The 12,995-nt window shown below is 42.1% G+C and overlaps 1 long non-coding RNA gene across 6 annotated transcripts in view; it reads left to right on the top strand.

Annotated features, from left to right (window-relative positions):
• Positions 1-12,995, top strand: part of LOC135230029 (uncharacterized) — a 224,350-nt gene that overhangs the window by 33,375 nt on the left and 177,980 nt on the right. For all 6 annotated transcript variants that reach the window (XR_010320668.1, XR_010320667.1, XR_010320669.1 and 3 more), the window contains one exon: positions 11,312-11,454. This is a non-coding gene — a long non-coding RNA (uncharacterized LOC135230029). The remainder of the gene's footprint in view (positions 1-11,311; positions 11,455-12,995) is intronic.

Below are 12,995 nucleotides of genomic sequence, written 5' to 3'. Positions count from 1 at the left end.
GGAAGATCGGTGGCGTGGAGTCCAGTTTTAACCAAGAGATGATGGTGGCTGTAAGGTGGAGGTAGTGAGAAGTGGATAGAGTCAGGATTTATGTTAAGGTAGTGCCAAGAGTCCAGAATTTGTATCAATGGATTGGATGCAAGCTTTGAATAAAGGAGAGAAATCAAGGGTGATTTCTAGGTTTTTGTCCTGAACAACCCAGAGGATAGTGAGAATATTTGCTGAGATAAGGAAGACTGGGAGGTAGATAAGACACTTGGAGCAAGAATTTTATTTGAACCACATTAAGTTTGAAATGCCTAGTAGACATTCAAGGGGAGATGTAGTCAGCCATGGGTGAAGGAACAACAGGGCAGAGTGTGTAAATGAGGGTATCCTAGAGCTCAGGTGGAATTGACTGCCATGAATTGGCTCAGATAACCTAGACAGTGAGAAGTGATGAGTGATGTTACTTAAACAGGGCATGGAAATCAATGAAAAAGGTGTGGGAGTGGCAGGGAGGCTAAAGTAGAGAAGTTTCTCTCTCCCTAAACCTGATTGGCTGGATTTGAAGACATCATAAGTTCGTGTATGAGAAATATCCAGCAAATTACCAGTTGATTTAATAAATTGATAACAAAGTCTACCTTTCAGCCAAAGATTGAAAAACAAACAAACCAATTGCCATCTAGTGGATTCTGACTCTTAGCAACCCTATAGGACTGAGTAGAACTACCCCATAGGGTTTCTAGGGAGCAATTGATGGATTCAAACAGCAGACTTTTGGTTAGCAGCTGAGCTCTTAACCACTGCACCACCAGGGCTCAGACCAAGAATAACACACGTGAGGAACTTACTCCTTAGTTCAATCAAGTATGAGACCAAATGGGCAATACCTGCTCAAAAGCAAAGATGAAAAGGCAGGAAAGGACAGGAAACCTGGACGAATGGACATGGGGAACCTGAGGTGGACAGGGAAAAGGGGAGAGCGCTGACACAAAGTGGGGATTGCAACCAATGTCACAAAACAGTTTGTGTATCAATTTTTGAATAAGAAACTGATCTGTGCTGTAAACTTTCACCTAAAACCCAGTAAAATTAAAAAGAAAAAAAAATCAAATAAAGTTCAGTATAAAAAAAATAGACAGGAAAAGAATCATTTTAACGGGAAAATGTAGATTGTAAAAATGCGTATGACTCACCCCCATTTTAAAGAGTATAATATTCTGTAGTTTGATATGTATTTGCACTGGAAGCTTGGAAGCAGACTTAGAGACGTGGATACCTCAGGTGGTGGGATTTAAAAAATACATGGTTTTATTTTTTAAAATTCGTCTGTTATTGGTAGTTTAAAACGGGTCTTCAGTTATCAAAATATCAAAAATAATCAAAAGAATACCTGTATAACCTGCTTTTTAAATAAAGAAAATCCACTGAGATAGCTCACAACTGGCAATTGCCCAGCTGGGTAATCGGCCAGGTGAGGGGCATCAAGGCGACCAGGTGAGGATGGTCCAGACCAAATGGAGAGGAGAGGAAGCTCCACCCAAGCGTTGGGGGAGGGTGCAGAGGGCACCTCCTCTAAGGGTCATTTGTTTGCTGACCTCCGATGGCCGTCTCCGAGCCCACCAGAGGGCTCCCTGATGGCTTGACACTGACCATTTGGCCTCGGAGAGCCTGAGAAGCCACCATGGGAGGGTGTGGTTTAAAAAATATATTTCACTGTATACATTCATATTTACACTCTATGCCAGTCTCTGTGCTTCTAGTCTTGTTTCCGTGCAATCATGTAGGTAATATACATAATATGTAGTTCTTTGGAATTCATCATTCTGACAGTCTTTTTAAAAACAAAAACCAAACCCATTTCCACGGAGTCAATTCCAGCTCGTAGCTACCCTATAGTACAGGGTAGAACGGCCCTATAGGGTTTCCAAGGAGTGTCTGGTGGATTCTAACTGCCGACCTTTGGTTAGCAGGCGTAGCTCTTAACCACTACACCACCAGGGTTTCCAAAGACTCTTCCCTGGCTGGAAATCCCTGGCGGTGGCGGTGAAAATGCGGAATCCTAGCCACTAGACCACCAGGGAACCGACAGGCTTTTTAGCGTGTAGAAATTCAAATTTGTAATTTTGGAGATTCCCCCTCTTTTTTCCAAAATGGGGGCACTGAGATGGAGGATTTTCCCATGCCCACCATCCTAAGGGATTTAATTAACCCATAGTTGAGACATTGTAAACATCTCAAGAAATTATTGCCTTTGAGAAACTTGAGGGTAAGTAGGCATATCACCTGGCTCATCTTAAACTCCTTATAAAAACCTGACTTGAAGACTCACCTGCCTTTTTGAATAAGTGCCAGCTTGAATAGGCAGGGTTCAGGGAATTGCCAACCAAAGGTATGGTTTCTCCAGAGGCCTCCAAGGGGTGTAAAAGAAGAGGGGAGCCAGACCCCGTGCTTGGGACACACCCTTGGTATGAAATATTTGAGTGTGTGTGTGGTGGGGAGCACTCGGTGTGGGAGAGTGGGGTGGGTGGGTAATAGGGAAATGCCTGGTTTTTTTTTTTTTTTGGTTTTAAGAAACAGTTTTTTACTTTTTTTTTTTTAAATTACAACGAACAGTTCAGTGGAGACATGTTCCTTATCTGCAGGGGCTAGTGGAATTGCTGATAGCTGAGAATGTAGCCTGCTCCCCAAGTGCGAGTTGGCATTTTGGAGAGAAATCTTGATGTTTGGAGCACTGACTGGCCCTGCCTTTTCTAAATAATTAAGGGTGGTGGGGTGGTGGTAAGAGAAAGAGGATGGTCTATGAACACTGACCCTGGAAAATTAACTCCCAAGTGTGTGGGTTGTGGATAGCAAGAAAAGAACATCACCTGCAAATGACAGCAGTGCCTTTATTTATTTATTTATGCTTCTTTTTAGTTCTGAGTTGTTTTTAAGCCACAAATTAATGGGGCCACCATGAGTTTTCAGAGAATGAGTTTTACAAAAATCCAAGTGTTTTAAATATTGCAAGGATTTCCTTATATATGCTGTATATGAGAAAAGTCCTTACAGTTAAAGGGAGGAGAAAGAAAGTATATTCAGGAATTAAATTTTCACAGTTCTCTAAATTCTTATATTTCTCTTGTTGTCCATTTTTCTTTTTTTGTCCTTCATCCACCCCTTCCACCTTGACCCACTGTCTTCATCATCTAGTGCTGCCATAACAGAAATACCATGAGTGGATGGCTTTAACCGAGAGAAATTTAATACCTCACATTGAAGTAGGCTAATAGTCCACATTCAAGGCATCAGCTCTAAGGGAAAGCTTTCTCTCTCTTTCGGCTCTGGAAGAAGGTCCTTGTCCTTAGCCTTCCCATGGACAAGGAGCTTCTCAGGTGCAGGGACCCTGGGTCCAGAGGACATGCTCTGCTCCTGGTGCTGCTTTCTTGATAGTCTGAGGCCCCCAACTCTCTGCTTGCTTCCCTTTCGTTTTATCTCTGGAGAGATAAAAGGTGGTGCAGGCCACACCCCAGGGAAAGGTGACCTGAGTGAGGGTGGTGTTACAATCCCACCCTAATCCTCTTAAAGTAAAATTACAATCACAAAATGGAGGACAACTACACAATAGTGGGAATCATGGCCTAACCAAGTTGAAACACACATTTTTTTAGGGTCATAGTTCAATCCATGACACCCACCAAACCAAACTTGTCACCATCAAGTTGATTCCAACTCGTAGAGACCCTAGCTGATTTGAACTCATAGAGACCCTATAGCATAGAGTAGAACTACCCCATAGAGTTTCCAAGGACTAGTTGGTGGATTCGAACTGCTGACCTTTTGGTTAGCAGCTGAGCTCTTAACCACTATGCCACCAGGGCTCTTCTTGATCCACAGTCCACCCTAATTCACCACAGTGTTAAAAAAAGGCTTTGCTATTCTAAAATGAGAACTTTTTACTATACTTTTGTGTTAGTGGTTGCTTTTGGTATGTCTTTAAGCACTGAACAGTTTACTCATACCCATTAAAAACCCATTGCCACTGAGTCTATTCCAACTCTTAGCGGCCCTATAGGCCCTATAGAGCGGAACTGTGCCATAGACTTTCCAAGGAGCGCCTGGTGGATTTGAACTGATGACCTTTTGGTTAGCAGCCATAGCTCTTAAACAGTACACCACCAGTGTGGGAGGGGTTTAATTGATAACATGATGTCTGGGCTCCAAGGGAGATGGAATGGATGTGCAGGAGAAGGGCATGCAGAGTCTGCCTGTATAGTCCCCAGAACTCTGTTCAAGATCATGACATACCTCAGTAATCACTTGAATCTAAACATACAACTTTAACAGTTGATGTAAATGACTTTACACATGAATTTCAGAACTCAACTCTTTCTCAGTGGAAGTTCCTTCAACCTAGCCGTTTGTTTGTATTCCCTTATTATGAAAACTAACATTTATTGTGTTCATTCTGTGTGTAAGGCCTTTTTCTAAGTGCCTTGTGTGTTTTATTTAACCTGCGTAACAACCTTTTGAATAAGACCCATTTTAGAAATGGGAAACTGAGGCAGTGAGAGGTAAAGTAACGTGCCCAGATCACCCAGCTGATAAATTGAGTTAGGATTTAAACCCAGGCAGTTTGTTTCAGAATTTGCTTTATGTAATCACTGTACATGACAGCAGTGAACCCTAGTGGCTGTGTGGTTAAAGAACTTGGCTGCTAACTGAAAGGTCAGTGTTTCAAACCCACCAGCCTCTCTGTAGGAGACAGATGTGGCAGTCTGCTTCAGTGAAGACTTACAGCCTTGGAAACCCTATGGGGCAGTTTTACTCTGTCCTTTGGGGTCACTATGAGTTAGAATCGACTTGATGACAGTGGGTTTTGGCACATAATACTAATGTGCAGTGTATTCTGTATGCCGTGTATATGTTCAGAAACTAATTTTCCCAACATTTATGCCATATATAGATTACCAATCCAGTTGCCGTTGAGGAGATTTTCACTCATGAGGACCCCGTGAGTTTTCAGAGTAGGACTGCCCTCCATACGGTTTTTAATAGCTGTGAGCATTTGGAGGGAGATTGCCAGGCCTTTCTTCCAAGGCAACTGAGTGGATTTAAACTGCCAACCTTTCAGTTAGTAGCTGAGCACTTAACTCTTTGTGCCGCCTAATACATATATATACTAGGAGGTTTTCCTCCTTATTTGTATTTTAATGATTTTTAGACTCTTATGAATACTTGTTCCTGGCACTGAACTAGATGCTAAAGAACAGAATAGGCACATGTAACCCTCTCTCACCTTCTCCCTTCCCTCTTTCACAGAGATGAAATGAAAAGGAATTAATGAAGACAGATCATTGGATTAGGGCCCATACTCAGGGCTCTAACAGCATGGGGAGTTTCTCCTGTCACTTCAGTTCTTGTTCAGGAATTGGTACCTGTTTTTTGTGAATCACAAAGACCAGTGCTTTATATCAAGCCATTTAGATTTGGGGTATGGAGCAGTTTCTTAAATTTTATTTTCAGAGATTTTTTTCTAATAGTTGTTTACATTTATTTTAATTGTATATTCTAAAACCGCTACGAAAAGGTATGAAATAATTGTTTAAATTTTAATTCATATGGGTCAAAATGTATATTAAACTACCTATCTTCACCTTCACAGTCGTTGTTATGTTTGAGCCAATTGTTGTGGCCACTTGTCACCAAGCGTGACGTGCTTCTCCAGGGACTGATCTCTCCTGACAACATGTCCAAAATATGTGAGATGAAGCCTCGCCATTCTTGCTTCTAAGGAATATTCTGGCTGTACTTCTTTTAAGGCAGATTTGTTCATTCTTTTGGCAGTCCGTGGTATATTCAATATTCTTTGCCAACACCGTAATTCAACGGCTTCAATTTTTCTTTTGTCTTCCTTATTCATTGCCCACCTTTCATGTGCGTATGAGGTGACTGAAAACACCATGGCTTGAGTCAGGCGCACATTAGTTTTCAAGGTGACATCTGTGCTTTGGAACACTTTAAAGAGGTCTCTGGCAGCAGATTTGCCCAATGCAATGTGTCGTTTGATTTCTTGACTGCTGCTTCCGTGGGTGTTTATTGTGGATCCAAGTAAAATGAAGCCCTTAATGATGTCAACATTTTCTCCGTTATCATGATGTTGCTTATTGGTCCAGTTGTTAGGCTCTTGGTCTGTAGTCTTTGATCTTCATCAGTAAATGCTTTAAGGCCTCTTCACTTTCAGCAAGCAAGATTGTATCATCTGCATATCTCAGGTTATTAATGAGTCTTCCTCCAATCCTGACGCCTTATTCTTCTTCAGACAGTCCAGCCTCTCGGATAATTTGCTCAGCATACAGGTTGAATAGGTATGGCGAAAGGATACAACACTGATGCACACCTTTCTTGACTTTAAACCATGCAGTATTCCTTGTTCAGTTTAGATGACTGCCTCTTTTTCTATGTACAAGTTTCTCATGAAAACAATTAAGTGTCCTGGAAATCTCATTCTTCCCCATGTTATCCATAATTTGTTATGAGCTGGAGTAGGTCTCAGAAATAATGTGCCATTTCTTCCAGTTGGTTGTGCACGGCTGCCTACTTCCCTAGGTGGTAGCAGCTAAGGCCTGTCTCAGAAACACTCTCCTCCCCACTTAGCATGAGTTTTCACACTGCTCCATCTTTTCCCGTGTGTGTCTCCCGCCCTCCTCAGTGGCCGGGGGAAATGATAGTAGTCCACTGATGAGATTTATTCTTTTATTATACTTTATTTCATCATGTGTTTTTATAACATAGTTCCATTAAAATCAAGGGTAATAAAAATGTTTGTATGATGGAAGTGGATAATCCCACCCATTGTGTCCATCTAAAGTTTCACGAGGAAACTGTGCCCACAACGGAGGGCTCCCACTCCTCTGGCTCACTGTATTTTCTCCTTGTTTATTTGCTCTTTGCTCTTTCCTGATGGATGCATGGGACCACTGAGCTTCAGGACTCCACAATTCTGCCTTTCATACCAGTGTTACTGTAATCTTGGGTTCCTGGGCTGCCTTGCCACAGATTTACTCATTCTGTTTCTGTTATTTCATTACTTAAAAATTTCTCATGAATTTTTCCAGAAGTACATTCTAGTCCTCAAAAACTTGGAAGCAATGGGAAAGTATGCAATAAATAACAAGAAAACATACGTAATGCATAGAATAAATTATTAACATTCCGATATGTCTATTATCTTACTTATATTGGCGTGTATGTGTATTAGAGTCTCTGGTTGATGCAAATGGTTAATATCTTGAGCTGCTGACAGAAAGTTGGAGTTCAGGTCCACCCAGAATTGCTATGAAAGAGAGGTCTGGCAGCCTACTTCCGAAAACTCAGCCACTGAAACCCCTATGGAGTACAGTTCTACTCTGGCACACTGGTGTCATCATGGATCAGAACTGACTCAGTGGCAACTGGTTTTATGTGTGTATTAGCACACACATTTATATATATTAACACAGATATTATATCCTGATATTTTCATTCAACATTAGTCTTTTCTCATGATAAATTTTTTTTGGTTTTTTTTTTAATGAGGGCATTAAATTACTTTATAATATTCTGTGTGCATGTAGTATATGTTTTTTAACAATTTGAACTATAGTTGCAATAATAAATGTGCATGTTTCTAGTAATCTTCAACCTATACTTACATCTTTTTAACATACATCTCTGCCACTAAATCTCTTTGTTTAATTATTGTTTAACACTCTTTACGCCTAAGAGATGGTCTCAGAAGCAGCCCTGATCAGTTTTTCTCCCTCTTACTCATGAAGCCCCTTAATGTATTCCAAGGTATCAACTACGAAGGATTTTACGTCCTTATCGTTTGTTTATTTTTCATTCAGTCAGTATATTCCATGGGCCAGAAATAGTCTGTGTTATGCAGATACAGTGGTGAAAGGTACACACTGTCCCTGTCGTCATGAAGGGGACAACCCAGTGCAGGTGGGAGGAGCACTGGGGAAATGCAGCTGAGAGCAAGGACAGACAACCCTCCAGGAACCACACTGGACTTCAGAGAGGCTTGTTGGCTGCTGTTCACCTGGCAGGCTTCTAGATACCAGAGTACCCTTGGGCTTGGTGCCTGCTCCTCTCTCTATTGACACCCTCCCTCTAGGATGCCTCAGTGAGTTCACTGCTGTCTATTTGTAGCTAAGGACGTGAGGTTTATACCTCCATCCATTCAAACTCCTCCTGGGTCCAGACTCATATATTCAAATGTCAGCCTAACTCTCTGTATTGACCTCTTTATGCATTAAAATGATACATTCCTCATATGGCCATCATGAAAAGCAAACATGAAAGGAAAAGCACAGGAGTGCCTGGCACCAGTGTAGGTACTCAATGAACATTAGCTGTTGGTATTATCCTTGACATCTCCATGTGGGGTGAAGTTTTATTACCGGACATCTCCACGTGAATATCTAACAGGTACACCTTGTTATCTAGGCTATGAAACAATTCTTGGTTCCAACCACCATTCTCTTCTTATCGATGAATTTCTCAAGGCTTCAGTGATGGGAGTGTGTGTTTTTCCACACAATGGACGTGATTAGGAATGGTTGGCTAGGTCCTACACCATAAATTGCTCCAGCATTCCTATGGGTGACCATTGAGACAAGTTTCAGCCAACGAATGTAGCAAAGAATTGGAACCACTCTCAGCTGTTCATGCGAGTACTCTCAATCCAGAATATCTGGTAAGTCGACTGTTAGGGATTGAATTGTGTCCCTCCAAAATGTATGTGGAAATCCTAACCCCTTTACCTGTAAATCTGACCTTGTTAGGAAAGAGGGGGCCTGCTTTTATTATGTGAATGAGGTCATACCAATGTAGGGTGGGTCCTAAGCCTTACTCTTCTTAGTTATAAAAGGAGCAGAATACACACAGGCACAAACAGGCAAAGAGGAAGACAGACAAAGAAGACAGATGCATCCACAAGGCCAGGAACACAAATGATTGCTGGCATTTACTAGAAGCTGAGGTAGACAAGGAAGGACTTCCCACTACAGTCATGCCCTGAATTTGAACTACTACCTACTGAACTATGAACAAATAAATTTCTGTTCTTTAAAGCCATCCAGTTGTGTTACTTTTTATTATGGAGGGACTAGGTAACTAACACACATACCCGTGCTTGTAAGTTCAGCCCAGTGCAGAATAATTTTCTTCCCTCCTTGGTCTAGCCCACCTGAACCTGCTCTTTCCCTATCAGTGTCCTTTGTTTTCACCTAAGAGCTATGACTGAGTCCGCTTGATGCTGATGCATTAAAATTTCAATTTATTTTTTTATTTATGATTACTATTAATTCCAGTGTTTTCTACGGTTTTCAATGGAGACAGTCCTATAATCTATGAATAGCAGTTATACTTTTTCTCTTTTTGTACTTCCAGTGTTAAATGTTTAATAAAAATAATGATAGAAGCATCCTTATTTTATTGTTTATTAATTTTAAAGAGAATGTCCCACACGTCACCATGAACTATCATGCTAGTTGTAGTTTTCCACGTTCGGGAACTCCTTTTCTGTTCCATATTTGCTCCTAGCCCTTATCTCTCCGTGTGATTGGATTTTATCAACCTGCTTTGCCCCCATCTCTTGAGGTGAGCATATGTCTTCTCTTCTTTCACCTGTGCATGTGGTGAATGAAATTACTAAATCTTTAATGTTCACTCAAATTTGTATGCCTGCAATAAACCGCCTTGATCATGGCATGTTACATGGTTTATATTTTGCTGGATTTCCTTTGCTAGCATCTTACGTAGGGTTTTGCATCTTAGTTACTGAGTGTGCTTGTCCTCTAACTCTTCTCCTACCTTCCTTCTCTAATTTGCTATCATTTTTTAACTAGCCTTAAGGGTCAAGTTAGTGGAGTATCTCATGGTTTTCTAATCTCTGTTGACTATGTACAAGATTAAAATGACTGTTTCTTGCATGTTTGCTGGAACCTGACTGGAAACGATCTAGGTCTGCCATTTTCTTTGTAGGGAGATCTTGAACTACTGACTCATTTTATTTAGGTGGTTAAAGGCATCTTCTGGTGCTAATTTACTTAGAAGAAATTCTGATGCATGTTCTAGGTTGCTCAAATCTCATCTTTAAATATTGATTATCAGGGCTTATAGCCTCATGCAAGCCAATTTATCAATCCCAGATTTCCCCAAAGTCAGGCTCTACAACTATTCCCAGTACCAAATTCCCTCATTTAAGACTTATTTGCAAAGAAAGAGACAACAGTATGCTATCTATGCAGTTGTGTATCCGCAGCCTTCTTGAGTCCATAATGTGAGGATACAGTCTTCTAAGACTTTTTTTGTAATTGTTCTTTTCTTAATTTTTTTTCCTTTTTTCACTGCCACCCCCCCCCCGCCCCGCCACCCCATCTAGTAGTTTTAAAGTTGTGCGCTTCAGGTTCAAGTCTGTAATCCAAAAGAACAGGCTTCTAAAAGCAGAAAGCAGGCAGTGCGACCGTTGGGCTGTTGGTGGGGTGGGGGGAGGGGAGCTGCTGCTCAGAGAGGGCGCCCGAGGGAGGCAGGAGATGCGGGGCTGCCCGCCGCAAGCCTGCAGACTCCAAGGAGGCAGAACCTGCGTGCGCCCTGAGCCTTTTGAGACAGGCCCAAGCCCGCCGAGCCCGGTGCTAACCTCGCACCCGCCAGGCTTGCGGGTTCCCCCAGGACTAGGGGAAGCCTAAGGCCAAGGAGGGCAAGGCCTAGGGTCTGGACCTTGGAACTGGTTCTGCCATGCGTGATCTCAGCGCTTATGCTCAGAAGGAGGGCAGGAAGCATATCGCAAGGTGCCTATGACCCAGAAGGGTGGGAGTTGTGGCCACCCACGGACTATGGGTCTGCATATGGAGGCCCCCAGGGTGCAATTCCAGGAGCAGAACACAAAGCCACAGAGGGGACAGTGCACCTCGCCAGTGCTCCCCAGGGGCATTGCCCCAATTTGGGGAGCAGTCCCTCCTCTGGGCTAGGGACTTTGTTTCCTCCACTGTCTTCCCTGACTGTGAGCAGACTCTTGTCTACACAGACTAAGGAGGAGTTATCAAAATCAGCTCCGAACTCCGGATTTGAGTTAAGGATCGTAAATTAACACAGAGAAATACGACTTTAGCAATAAGTGCCTGCTTGAAGCCCAAGTTGCCTGAAAATAAGGAATTTCAGTCTTTCAGCTCCTCTGCTAATCTAGGGACTAAGAACAGGATCTCACTGGAGCTCAAAGATGTGGGGCACTGGGAATACTCTGGGTCTGTCTGCTCACGGCTGATTGCCTCATTCCCAGTTTTATTATACACCTTAGATACAGACCAGAAGAGGAGTTTGGGGCTTGACACCTGACATCTTAACACCAGTTCCTGTTTCTTGAGGAAGGAAGAGGTAAAATAAATCAGCGTTTTCTGTGTCCTTCTCCATCCCCGGAAGTCCTCATGAAGACCCTCTCAGGTAAGGACTGACAGGGAGTGGCTTGGTTTACTATTCAACTTTGTCCTTCAGTAACTTTGTTTATGTTCTGCATGTAAACTATTGTGCATTGACAGAAGCATTCTAATTCTTATGCAGAATGACTAGACCTGCTGCAGAATGACTATATTGTGCCTCCCTTGGGCACCCCTGTCTGCGCAGCACCCTCCACCCCCAACTGCCCAACCGCCTCTCTCCTGGCATTCTGCTTCTAGAAGCATGTTCTTTTGATGCAGAGATGCAGCACACACAGAATCCCAGCTGGATTACAGACTTGAACCTGAAGACCTTATGCAGAATGACTATTTATGAACGCTTAGTACTAAAGCAGATACTTACCCCTCAGAGAAGGCCCTGGGGGAGGTTGATACATGCATTCCCCAGTGCTCCTGCTGCTCTAGAGGTGCCAGAAATACCTCTGTGGGAAAGGCCTTCAGATTAGGCTCATGGCCCACGTGGGAATTCAGGCCTATTTTTCTGTTAGAACATCTCATTTAGCTCTGAAAATGTTATTATCTAGTTTATTCACCAGACATGAGTACAGACATCTCATATTTTCAAAATTAATGCCATTCTTTAATACTAATTTGCCACCAAGAGTATATTCCAAAGTGTTTCCAATAGGCTAGCAAGTCTTTCCAAAGAGGGGAGTCCTCCGCCATGTTGTGCAGTGACAGCAGGGTTGGCATAATATGTTTACCCAGATACCTACCACTTTTTTTTTTTTTATTATTGTGCTTTATTTGAAACTTTACAGAGCAAATTACTTTCTTGTTCAACCATTTATACACAATTGTTTTTGACATTGGTTGCAATCCTCATCATGTGTCAACACTCTCCTATGCTCCAGTTCCCCGTTTCCATCCGCCATGATTCCTGTTCCATCCTGCCCTCTTTTCTGTGCTTTTGGGCAGGTTTTGCACATTTGGTCTCATACACATGATTGAACTAAGAAACAGTTTCTTCACATGTGTTATTGTTTGTTTTATAGACCTGTCTAATCTTTGGCTGAAGGGCGAACTTCAGAAGATACTTTCCACTGTGTTGCTTTCCATAATTCCTGAAATTCCAAGCCTGCCACCTGAACAACTTCCTTTAGTGTTTCATTTAGAACAAGTCTGGTGGCGATGAATTCTCTTAATCGTCTTTCACCTGAGAATGTCAATATTTTTCCTTTACTCGTGAAGGAAATAACAGCCTATAGAACACTGGGTTAATGTTTCTTTTCTTTCAGTGTTGAAAAAATGTTGTTTTCACAGCTTTTTGGCCTCCATGGCTTCTGATGATGAATACAGAGTCATTCCAATTGTTTTTCCTGTGTGAGATGAGTTGTTTTCTCTCTAGCTTCTTTGAAGATATTTTCTTGGTCCTTGTTATTCCACAATTGACAGTGAGGCATTTGGGGGTAAAATTATGTGAGTTTAACTTGCTGGAGTTTGCATAGCTTCTTGAATCTGTAAGTTTATGTCTTTCAACAAATTGGGAAAGTGTTGAGCCAGTATTTCTTCAAATACTTTTTTCTA

The sequence above is a fragment of the Loxodonta africana genome, unplaced genomic scaffold (genome assembly GCF_030014295.1).
Source record: "Loxodonta africana isolate mLoxAfr1 unplaced genomic scaffold, mLoxAfr1.hap2 scaffold_73, whole genome shotgun sequence".
NCBI lineage: Eukaryota > Metazoa > Chordata > Mammalia > Proboscidea > Elephantidae > Loxodonta > Loxodonta africana.
The sequence above is the reverse complement of the archived record's forward strand: the minus strand, read 5'-3'. Positions and strand labels throughout refer to the sequence as shown.